Source organism: Diceros bicornis, chromosome X (assembly GCF_020826845.1).
Source record: "Diceros bicornis minor isolate mBicDic1 chromosome X, mDicBic1.mat.cur, whole genome shotgun sequence".
Classification (NCBI taxonomy): Eukaryota; Metazoa; Chordata; class Mammalia; order Perissodactyla; family Rhinocerotidae; genus Diceros; species Diceros bicornis.
In genome coordinates this window covers 112,371,307-112,383,476 of record NC_080781.1, presented here as the reverse complement: position 1 = coordinate 112,383,476, position 12,170 = coordinate 112,371,307, and the positions used below count along the sequence as shown (strand labels likewise).

Here is a 12,170-nt window from a genome sequence, read left to right as displayed (position 1 = left end):
ACCCTCCCCAGCATTGTGGCAGTCTTGAAGATGGAAGTCTGTATTACCAGTTTGGGATCCTGGTCCCTGGATCCAAAGGGAGCAGAATAGACCTTATTCATAAATTATTGTATATGTCCATTCTAAGCTGTCTGGGGGATAGCTGAAAGATAAACACAAGGCAATTATCTGTTTCACCTAACATAGAGGTCAGGCTAGAGAAGTGGTAGGCTTTGCTCAAAAATGCTGCAAGCTGAAATAACAACCCACAGATGTCTGGGGACAAAACACACAATAGTCCCCGTAAAGCCCAGGAGACAAAACTGGAGAGTTTCTTTGGGAAATTAATACATTTAGAAGGACCAGGGAAATTTAGAAAGCCACATGCATGTTCAGTAAAGACCTGAGAATACTAAGCTTTCAACTAAGACTGATCCTTAAGCTCAGCTCAAGCTTGGCTAAGTGTGGAAGGAATGTTCCTGCAAAGACTGGGAGAGGTGTTTGTGTTCTTGAGGGGAAGAGGGAAATCATGGTCTGTTTTTTGTTCTTTATATTTTTTAGCTCCTAGCACGCACAGAAATCTCTGTCAAATATTAACTGAACACATACTAAGGATGAGAGACTTCAGAGACCACACATGACAATGAATATAGTATTTACAAAAATAGTTTGGGACAGTCACTAAAAAAAAGAACTACTACAGCCTTCAAAACAACAATAAAAAGCAAACTTTGAGGAAGGAGGAGAATCTGATATCCAGAGTAACTACATTATAATATTCAAATGTTACATTTTCAACAACCAAAAAAATCAAAAAGCATATAAAGAAACAGGAAAGCATGGCTCATTCAAAGACACAAAATAAAGTGACAAAAACCATACCTGAGGAAGTCCAGACAGTAGACTTACTAGAAAAAGACTGTAAAGAAACTATCTAAAATATACTCAAAGACCTAAATAAAACATGGACAAAAAAATAAAGGAAATAGGGAAAGTAATACATGAACAAAGTGAGAACATCTATAAAGGGATAGAAATTATAAAAATAAACCAAACAGAAATTCTGGAACAGGAAAGTACAATAAATGAAATGGAAAAATCACTAGAGAGGCTTAACAACAGATTTGAGCAGGCAGAAGAAAAAATCAGATAACTTGAAGATAGGCCAATTGAAATTATAGAATCCAAGGAGAAGAATGATAAAAGGATGAAGGAAAGTGAACCAAACCTAAGAGACCTGTGGAAGACCATCAAACAGAACAACATACACATCATGAGAGTTCTAGAAGGAGAAGAGAGAAAGAAAAGAGAAGAAAGAATATATGAAGAAATAGTGGCCTAAAGCTTCCCAAATTCCATTATAGATATGAATCTACAAATCCAAGAAATGTCAATGAACTTCAAGCAGGATAAACTCTAAGAGACCCACATCAATATATTATAATCAAACTATTGAAATCCAAAGAGAAAGAGAGAATCTCAAAAGCAGCAAGAGAGAAGTGACTTGTCACATACAAGGGATTCTCAATAAGAGAACAGTCTATTTCTCATGTGAAACCATGGAGGCCAGAAGACAGAGGATGACATATTTAATGTACTGAAAGAAAAAAATATGTCAACTAAGAATTATATATCTGGAAAATTGCCTTTCAAAAATTAGAAAGAAACTACGACATTCCAATATAAAAAAAAAGCTGATGTAATTTCCTACCACTAGACATGCTCTACAAGAAATGTTAAAGGGATTCCTTCAGGTTGAAAGCAGGGGCATAGACAGTAACTCAAAGCTGTATGAAGAAATAGAACTATGGTAAAGGTAAATACATGGGCAAATATAAAAGTCAGTATCATTATATTTTGGGGTTATAACTACCCTTTTTATATCCTACAGAATTTAAAGACAAATATATAAAAAAATTATAAATTCATATTGTTGGACACATAACATATAAAGATATAATTTGTGACAACATAAAGGAGGAGAGGATGGAGCTATATAGGAGCAAAGTCTTTGTATGCTACTGAGACTAGGTTAGTATCAATTCAAACTAGATTGCTATGAATTTAGGATGTTCAGTGTAACTCCATTGGTAACCACAAAGAAAATATTTTTTTTTAAATATGCAAAAAAAGGAAAAAATAGAATCAAAAGGATAAACAATAAAAAAATCAACTAAACACAAAGAAAAGCAGTAAGGGAGGATATGAAAGACAAAAAAAGAAAGAGACATACAGAAAACAAATAGTAAAATGGCAGAAGTAAGTCCATTCTCATCAGTAATTACTCTAAATGCAAATGGTTTAAACTCCTATCAAAAGGCAAAGATTAGCAGAATGAAAATAAAAAACCCATTATCCAACTATATGCTGTTTACAAGAGATACAAAGACACAAATATCTTGAAAGTAAAAGAATGAAAAAAGACTTTTCATGCAAATCGTAACCAGAAGAGAGCTAGGGTGCCTACACTAATATCAGACAAATAGACTTCAAGTCCAAAACTATTACAAGAGACAAAGAAGGACACTATACATGTATAAAAGGCTCAACTCATCAATGAGATATAACAATTATAAATATATATGTACCAAACAAGATCTTCAAAATATATGAAGCAGTCATTGATAGAATAGAAGAGAGAAATAGATAGTTCTACAATAACAGTTGGAGACTTCAATGCACCATATGCTATAATTGATGGAATGACTAGACAGAGATCAATAAGGAAATAGAGTACTCAAACAACAATATAAACCAATAACACATAATAATCATATACAAAACATGCCACCAAACAAAAGCAGAATACACATTCTTGTCAAGTGCACATGGAGCATTCTACAGTATAGACCTTATGTTAAGCCATAAAACAAGTCTCAATAAATTTTAATAATTTGAGTCATACACTGTATCTTTTCAGACTACAATGGAATGAAGCTAGATCAATAACAGAAAGAAAACTGGAAAAGTCACAAATATCAGTAAAATGAAACATTCTTAAACAATCAATGAAGAATTCATAAGGGATGTTAAACAATACTTAGAAGCAAATCAACATGAAAACACAATATATCAAATGTTAAGAAACACAGCAAAGAAAGTGTTCAGAGGAAAATTTATAGCTGTAAATGCCTTCATTAAAAAAGAGGCAGCATCTCAAATAGATAAACTAAGTTTATACCTTGAGAAACTAGAAAAAGTAGAGCAATTTAAGACTAGCAGAAGAAGACAGGACATAAAGATTAGAGCAGAAATAAATAAAATGGAGAATAGAAAAGTATAGAGAATTTTAAGAAGCAAAAATTGGTTTTTTTGAAAGTTAAACAAAATTGACAAACCTTTAGCTAGACTGACAAAGAAAAAAGGGAGATGACACAAACTACTAAAATCAGAAATTAAAGTAGAAGGGATGTTATTTCCAATCCATACAAAATAAAAAGGATTGTAAGTGAGTACTATGACAATTATACACCAAAATTAGATATCCTGGATGAAATGGACAAATTCTTAAATACACAAAAATTACCTAAACTGACTCAAGAAGGAATAGAAAAACTCAGCAGCTCTTTAACAAGTAAAAAGATAAAACCAGCAATTGAAAATCTCCCAACAAAGAAAAGAACTGGACCAGATGGCTTCACAGGTAATTTCCATCAAATATTTAAAAAGGAAAAAACCAATTTTCCTGAAGCTCTTCCAAAATATAAAAGAGAGGGGACCACTTGCTACCTCATTTTATGACGCTAAAGCCAGACGCTAAAGCTTCTACCAAAGCCAGAAAAAGACATCACAACCAAAGAAAGTTACAGACCAATATTCTTTATGAATATAGGTGCAAAATACTAACATACGGATTCCAATAATATATTTAAAGAATTACACACAATTACCAAGTAGGATTTCTGAGGGGAATACAAGGGTGACCCAACATAAGAAAATCAATCAATGTAATACACTACATTATAGAACAAAGGAAAAAAACACATGATTTTATCAACTGACAAAAAAGGTATTTGACACAATTCAACACTCTGTCATGGTAAAAACACACAAAAATAGAAAGTAGATAGTGGTGATGGTTACGCAACATTGTGGATGTAATGCCACTGAATTGAATTGTACGCTTTTTAAAAATGCTTAAAATTGTAAATCTAATGTGATGTATGTGTAGCAATTAAAAATTTCAAAAAATATTGCGATGAATTGAAATCTATTAAATATGTTAAATCCATGAGTACATAAGGATATTCAGCAATAAATGGATTGTTCCCCTTTGGAAGTTCATTTTTCTTTATATAGAGACAGGTAAATAAAAGCGAAGATGAAGCATTTATCCTGCCCCTCCTATGTGAATTTTACCCCTCACTAATCAATTGGTAGATGAGAGGATGCATCTATTTATAAGTGAACTATCTATAAATAATAATAGAATTTTTACCATTTTCAATCCCTAATTAATTACTCAAACTAGGCATTGAACATTAACAGATGCTAACATCACAAAAAGGGAGAGAACCAAACATTTACGTGCTTCATGATTATAGAACACTGTCCGTGGTTTTACTAAAAAGAACTAACTTGAGTCTGATGCAGGCTTCGGGTCCAGCTGCCAATTCACAAGAAATACTAAGGATAGAGGAACTTGCTTAATTACACCATGAGTATGTAAAATATTCTTTGGGTTCTTCATCAGGTAAATTTTCACAAAAGCAAAAAGTTGGAAGGGGAATCTGTAGATTAAAAGAAATTTTAAAAACATAAGTTTCATAAAAATGGACAAAACAATAAATACAAGGAAATGATTACTATAAAACCAAGATGGAAGTGATTTTAGAGGGGAAAGGGAGAGGTTTTTGACTGGACCGGAAGAGTGGAAGGGCTTCTGAGGTGGCTGATACAATTCTGTTTCTTGACCTGAGTTGGGTACACATGTGTTTGCCTTATAGTAACTCATTATGCCATACATTTGTTCAGTGTGTTTTCATAATCTATGTTTTATTTTATAATAAAAACATTAAAAAATTAATTGATTAAAAAGAGAAATGCATTCACAGAGTTTAAAAAATGGCAACAATAGTAGTACTACCTTAAGAGGATTGTAAGAGTTAAGTGAAAGGTATATATAAAGCACTTAGCATGTCTAAAGTTCTATTATTATTAGGGCACATTTTATTTCTGATCCTAAAACTAATTTTTAAATCTACATAGTTATAATACCAATTTAAACACATTTGTTATCTCACCATTATCACAACCATAGAAGTGATGTATTCATTCTTTGTTTCAGATATGTAACTAGCCTTTGCCCTAATATGTAGGAGTTAAAGTATCTGTTTTGCAATAATAATGGTGAGTTGGAAATTAATTCAATTATGAGGCAATTGACTTTGAGCAAGGTACTTTGCCATTTACAAGCTGTGCAAAATTTCGTGTGTGAGAAATAAACTTCTATTCTGTTAAGTCCTGAGATTTGGGGGAACTTATTAATATTATAGCAGCTAGAATTATCATAACTAAGACAATTTGGGCAAGTTATTTAACATCTTTGTACTTTAATTTGCTCCTCTGTAAAATGGGTAATAGTCTCTACCTCATAGGGTTATGGTGAGGATTAAGAGAGTTCATCTTTACAAGAGTTTTGAACCATGCCTGGCACCTAAGGCTCTCACTATTATTAATGACTTTCTGGCTGCTTTTGTCAGAACTGACTCAAGCACTGGGTACTGCTGGTCCTGTTATTGGTGGAAAATTCTCAGGACTGCAGCTGACAGGGCTTGGGGCAGACAAAGCCCAAAGGTAAACGTGGGCTTTTGGTTATCTTTTTATACAGCTTAATTTATCTGTGCTGACCACACATTCAAAACACCTCAAATCTTTTCTTTCCCTACTCCACTTCTGAATCATGTGTGCTACTTGGGAATTTATGGACTTCTTCTTCCACTTAACCACAGGGGTCCCGTCATTTGTACAAAGTAGCTCCTCCTAGAAGCAATTCAAAAGTTAATAATTCCAATAATATTAACCTGAGAGAACACACTGTTTGTCTGAGGCTGTGTGGCTAGTCCCTTAAGTGTCACTTGCTGCTTGCAATAAGCTGGGAATGATGCCTTGTTATAACTTGGCCTGCTTTCTACACTTTCTTTGTGGTCCCTCAGGTGAAATAGGTAATACCCTCAAAGTAATTAATTATGGCTAAAATGAAGAGCTGTATTTTCTGAGCCTGAACCCCTAGAGAATGGGAATATGAGGACATTGTCCTCTCTGGACGAATTTGCTTATGTTTATACATTTTAAAACTGCTTATGCCTGAAGAAAAGAAATTAAGTCTCACAGCTATGGATTGGAGAGTCATGAGGCCTTTCCATTTTGAACACAAACGAAGGTTAAGAGGAGTGGCTAAAAGTGAATGCCCCAAATTCTCTTAGCACTGCAGTTTTTCAGAGGGCAGGACTAATATCCATCTTAATAGCCATCTAGGGTTGAGCAGGCTGTTGCTGTATAGGGTAATGTTCCTGGATGTCAAAATGTGACTTTTAGAATAGGCTCTGTCCTGTTGTAAGCGGCTAGAAACATAGGTCGCAGGCATAAAATGAGGGTTCTAATCCAGTCTTCTCCATTACTAACTGTGTACTCTCGGGAAGGTCACTCACAATTCTCATTATAAAACAGTTCCACAGACATATATTGAAACACCAACTGTGGAAGTCATCATGCCAGGTGTTCAAGTGACAAAGATAAATAAGACATGGTCCTTCTCTTTCTCTTAAACACAAGTAAGAAAATTGAAGCCATTGAACTATGTGATCTCTAAGGCTCTTTTCAATCCAGAAAATCTTTGATTCAACCATGCCCTATGTTTCAAGTGTTTTAATTATTATATGTTTCAAATTTAGTATTTTGAGGTTGCAGCAATTTGGATGGATTTTCCTATTATTCTCAATGATCTATCACTTCCAAAATGTAACAGGAAAGGCAGCAGAGTTTAGCTGTTTCCCAAATTTGGGCTCCTGTAGGCAGCTCTCCTGCCCTGCACTCTTTCACTTGAGATATGGGATGAATGGTTTATATCAGTTCCAAATCTGAAAGGTCATCTTCTATCTTAATATGGATATTGTTTTTAGTAAGGTTCACTACCTTCTTAAAACCTATGGGACTTCACTAAGCAAGGACTACTTGCTAAGGTGACAGTTGGAGATGTGCCAAGTAGAAGTATAAGTTAACCTCTGGTGAAATATTCCTTAACTTAGGTGCTTCAATGTGCAAAGACATATACTACAACAACCTGCACAGGAAAATAGAAGAGAAAGCATTTTTCATATGCTCTAGACTCAGAGAGGAGAAAAAGGAAAGACAAAATAGGCGGGTTCTATGTCACTAAAGAAGGTAGTGAACTGGACTTTTGAGAATACTTGATGGGAAATCAAACAGTACTTGTGAAAGACAAGAAGACACAAGTTTAGCTAATGGCTAGGTTCATCCCATCTCTCTCAATTGAGTAGACCTCTTTCCCAGGGAAGGCCCCAAAGGACATCCTAAACATCCCAAGAGTTGATATCACAGTAACTGAAGTATGAGGATGGCAGAATAGTACCTCAGAGATAAATATGGAGATGAAATGATGTTTGTTCATCTCTTAAATAGAAAACCATAATAGTATCTATTTCATAAGATTGATGCGAGGATGAAGTGAGTTCATATATGAAAGTGTGCCTGATACATAATAAGCACTATAATTGTTTGTGCAACAACAAAAGAAAAAGAAAAGGAATCTCACCAATTGAAGACTGAATCAGACCATTTTTTTCATAGTTTTCTTCTCAGAAGTGATTTCAAATATATTTGTCACACACACTTGCACATGAGTGTACACATGCAGACTTTATAGTATGGTTGAGTTGATGGGAGTATAGGTGTACATGTGTATACATGGGCAGGGAAGGGGCTAACGTGTATACATGTATAGGAGGGAAGTGTGTGTGTACTTGGTACAAGCTGAAGTTGGACAAGTACTTGGACGTGATTGAGTATGATATTGCATGGTTTTGCTTAATATTCCTGCTTCAATGAAGCCTTTTTTTGTAATTTATTTACCTGCACATCCAGCTACCATCTAGTCTACCTGCTTGATTCCTCTTCCTAATACCTTTCCTAATATACTAATATCCTTATCATTTTGTGTGACCCTAAAGCATTTGCTATAAAAGAGATTGCCTGCCCTATTCCCTATGTACTAAATTTTTAAATATAAAATTGGCTGACTTCCTGGTTGATTTTTCTCACTAGCACAATGTCCTGAAGATACCTCTTTCTACTGTGCTGGCTGACACATAGCAAATAGGGACCTTTAATACCTTCTATTGCCTGCTAATGTGGTTCTCCACCAGACTTAAATTTACTTTCTCTATTCATCAGGATGTCAAATAGGATCGAGATATAAATCTAATAAGCATCTCCACTATCTTATGATTTATACATGACAATAAAAACTCTAGGTCAAAATGAAAATCAAGGCAGCTATGATAATTATGTACCAGTTAGCTACCTTACCCTTCCTTCCCATAGCCCTCCCCATCTGTACAAAGATGTGTCAAAGTTCCACCAACCCAGGGAAGCATATCCGTAGTTCTTCAGATTATTTTCAGGAGACTGAAAATAAGGATCCAATTTTTTTTGAGCTTGTTCATTACTAAGTGATTAAATCTTCACGTTTCCCTTTCTAAATAAGGTAGCTATATTGTAACAGAGGGCTTCAATGTGTTTGGTTGTTTGTTTTTTAACATCTGAGTAATCCCTTCAAGATTCATGGCACCATGATGAATTGTTAGGGTTTCTTTCAACTCCCTCAGGTCATACCACTTAGGATTAGATGTGTTTAGGTGGAATAATTGTAGTAAGAATCAGTGATAAGACCCCAAATGTAAGTTTGAGGCATTTCAAGAGATTGTTTTGTTAACACGAAGACCTGTCATTCAAAGAAAAATATATCCCTGTGTACAAAAGATCAAGATAAGTTTAGACTGGAAACCCTATAAGAATAGTTCCATATTAAAGGTCAGAGTTGGCAAGGATAATACGAATAACTCTCCTTTCATATATTTCTTCTTTTTTTCCTCCCCTCCTCCTTACATTAAACATTTACTGGGCACTTGCTATGTGCCAGGCACTGTAATAGCTGCTATCTATGGGGGATACAATGAAGAGTAATTTATAATCTCTGTACTCAAAGAGCTCACAGTCTACTGTCCATGCACCTCCTCACCATCTCTATTAACTTGTTAGGCAAGTTGATTATAGCAGTAAGCACTGGTTGGTATGAGGGCACGGAGAAGTGACATATAACCCAAATTATAAAGACAACTGAAAAAGCACACAATGTTCTAATATTTTTTGTTTCTCTGTAAAGTCAAACCATCACTGATAGTTCAAGTACTGATTTCAGCTCAATAAAGTCAAGAACTTTCTCCTGCTCAGTTTTCCCAAAATAGAATGGACTAAATTGTATAGCTATGATTCATTTTCACTTTGAATAATCAAATATAAGTTTGTATCTGCTTGCTTAAAGCCTAAACAATGTGGAGATTGGACTACATGAGGTCTAATGCCCCTTCAAATTCTATATAATGATTATATTTAAATAAAATAACACAGAGCCCATTCTATCTCTTCCTCCCTCCTCCAGTTCAAGCACAGTGTATCATTTTGGCTCAGGGCCCAGTGAACAAGCAGCAGCCTCAAGCCCCATATCAAGACATCTACACTGCTGTTAGGCTAATTCTCCACCAATGTGTTCAGTCCCAAAGCTTAAGTTATATATCAAATGTCTGTGAATTTTTGGGGGCGGGGGGCTTGTTTATACACCCTGAATTTGATATCTGGCAAGGATTCTAGGGATTTGAAATAGAAATAAACTATGATAAAAACAAATAAGAGTCACAGCAAAATCACTGTAAAATTTATTATTTTAGACCTGAATGAGAAGCATTTAGGGAAAATAAACTCCTTGATATAACATTACTACTACTACATTTGCTTCATTTGAAATGCAGAAAAAAATTCGGTTGAATCAAAACTACATTTTTCTGCTCATTCAAGCATACACATATATTTTTATTTATTTGCTGTGGTTTGTTGTTGTTTGTTTTTGGTAGCCTCTTCTTAATGTAACATCCAGTCAAGTGAATGCTTTTCCTGCAGACTTTATGCCATTATTTCCAACAGGATAATAAAATTAAAAAAAGAAATAAAAGATTCTATATTCACTAAGAGCACAAAAATATAAGCTTGCACCTGCTGACACCACAAGATTCACACACATACACACATAAGGAGGGAAAAGAGGTTAAAATCTGTTCTAAAAACAGACATTTAACATCTAGTTTTAAAATCTGGATATTGTTCCCAAGATTTAGACTTAATTATGTTACTATTTCCTTTATATACTTCCCTCTTAGTGATCTCATCCACTTTTACCATTTCAACCATTACTCCTAGTAACTGACTCTGTAATCTTTACCTCTGTATCTGTCTTTTCTACAAATCTTCTCCACCTGACTTCTGCACATCTCCACCCTGATGTCTCAATGGTATATCAAACATAAATTCAAATGTAAGACTACTCCGTCTCCTCTTAGTCTGCCTTATTTCTATTACTGTAAAGGAAAATCATTTTCCTAATCACTCAAGTTGTGAACACTTGATCACACTCTTGCCCTTCATTTTGGCTGTTCACATGTAGCCAATAATCACATTATGTTGACTCTTCCTTCACAGTGCCTATTATCTTTCTTTTCTTGCCCATGGTTTCTACTTTATTTTAGAGATTTATCATCTTTAGTCTTAGGTATGGGAATGATCTCCTAAATGAGCTCTACCCAGGCTCTCCCTTTCCAATCTACTTCACAAAACACTATCAGACAAAATCTTCTGAAAATAATATTTGCACACATCATATTTTCTCAAAAACCTTCAATGGCACTTCCAATTCTTTTAAGGACAATATCTGAAATCAGTAGCCCAGAATTCAAGTTCATACATATTCAGGCTCAGCTATTATTCTTTTATTTTTTACATTAATTGAAGAGGCATATGTTTATTATCCCTTACCACATTGTAAAAGGGGAATGAAACAGGATAAAGAAATAAAAATATTGTGCAGTAAACAAGAGTACAGGATTTTCAGGTTAGGTCTGTGCCTCTCTGCCTGTGTCTTTGCTTATACCATTCTCTCCACCTGCAAAACCATCACTGATTCTTTCCTTGCCCAGCATATGCTTACCCATCCTCAATATGTGCTCATGTCCACAGTGATCACTCTATTTGATCTTCTCTAGCTCTATTGTCTGTTTCCTTCTTGTATTTAGCATCTTCTGCTTTGTATTGAAATGATCTCTTTCTGGGTATCATTTAAATTGTCAGCTAACTAAGGACAGGACAAGGCCTGGAACTTCTTTTGTAGTTCTTGTGAATACTAGCCAAGTGCTCAACACATGTGGGTGTTTGATTATTATTAACTAAAATTTTGCCTTTGTCTGGCTTAGGGTAAAAATACTTGATTGGATTCAATTCTTTATTTTACTGATGCCAGTTTGTGTTTCTGTGTGTAGACCTAGCCCAAATTAGCCTTCTATTCCTATATATTATAACCTGCAGGGCCATATACCTAGCGTCTCTCTGCAGATTGAGTTTCAAACTGTGACTGTTTCTTTTAAGCACATCAGTCAAAATCCTGCTTCAGAGTTATTTAAAGTGGCTTGTATTTTATGGTCCTATGAAGGCTTCTCATTGCAACTGCTGAGCTTTAAAAACACAGAAACTAGAAAGAGGGTACAAGGAACTGCCATCTGTCCCTATAAACAATTATCGGCCGGCCATCTGCCCATATACTGGGTAATGATTTTAATGCTGGTAATATCTGACTGAAATACTCTCTCTCCAAGGAACCAAAGAAAGGGAACCCATTAAAAAGTGCTGATCCCTCTAGTTGTTGCTTCAGAATGTTTTCTCCCATACAAGAGCCTATCATTTAATTTGTATCTCTATGCTTTTCATTATGTATTGAAGTTATTCTTCATGACCCATCTGCAAACATCTGCATCTTTGCAAATAGGTGCTTCTTTTTACAAATTACCGGAAGAAGTTAGTGCAACTGTAGAATATCATTTAGACCCATTCAAAATAAACCAAAGTGTCCA

The 12,170-nt window shown here is 34.9% G+C and overlaps 1 long non-coding RNA gene across 1 annotated transcript in view; it reads right to left on the bottom strand.

Annotated features, from left to right (window-relative positions):
- LOC131401396 (uncharacterized) overlaps window positions 1–4,606 on the bottom strand; it is a 42,559-nt gene extending 37,953 nt beyond the window's left edge. Inside the window, exon 1 of the long non-coding RNA XR_009217669.1 lies at window positions 4,558–4,606. This is a non-coding gene — a long non-coding RNA (uncharacterized LOC131401396). The remainder of the gene's footprint in view (window positions 1–4,557) is intronic.
- Between the last annotated feature and the right edge of the window lie 7,564 nt (window positions 4,607–12,170).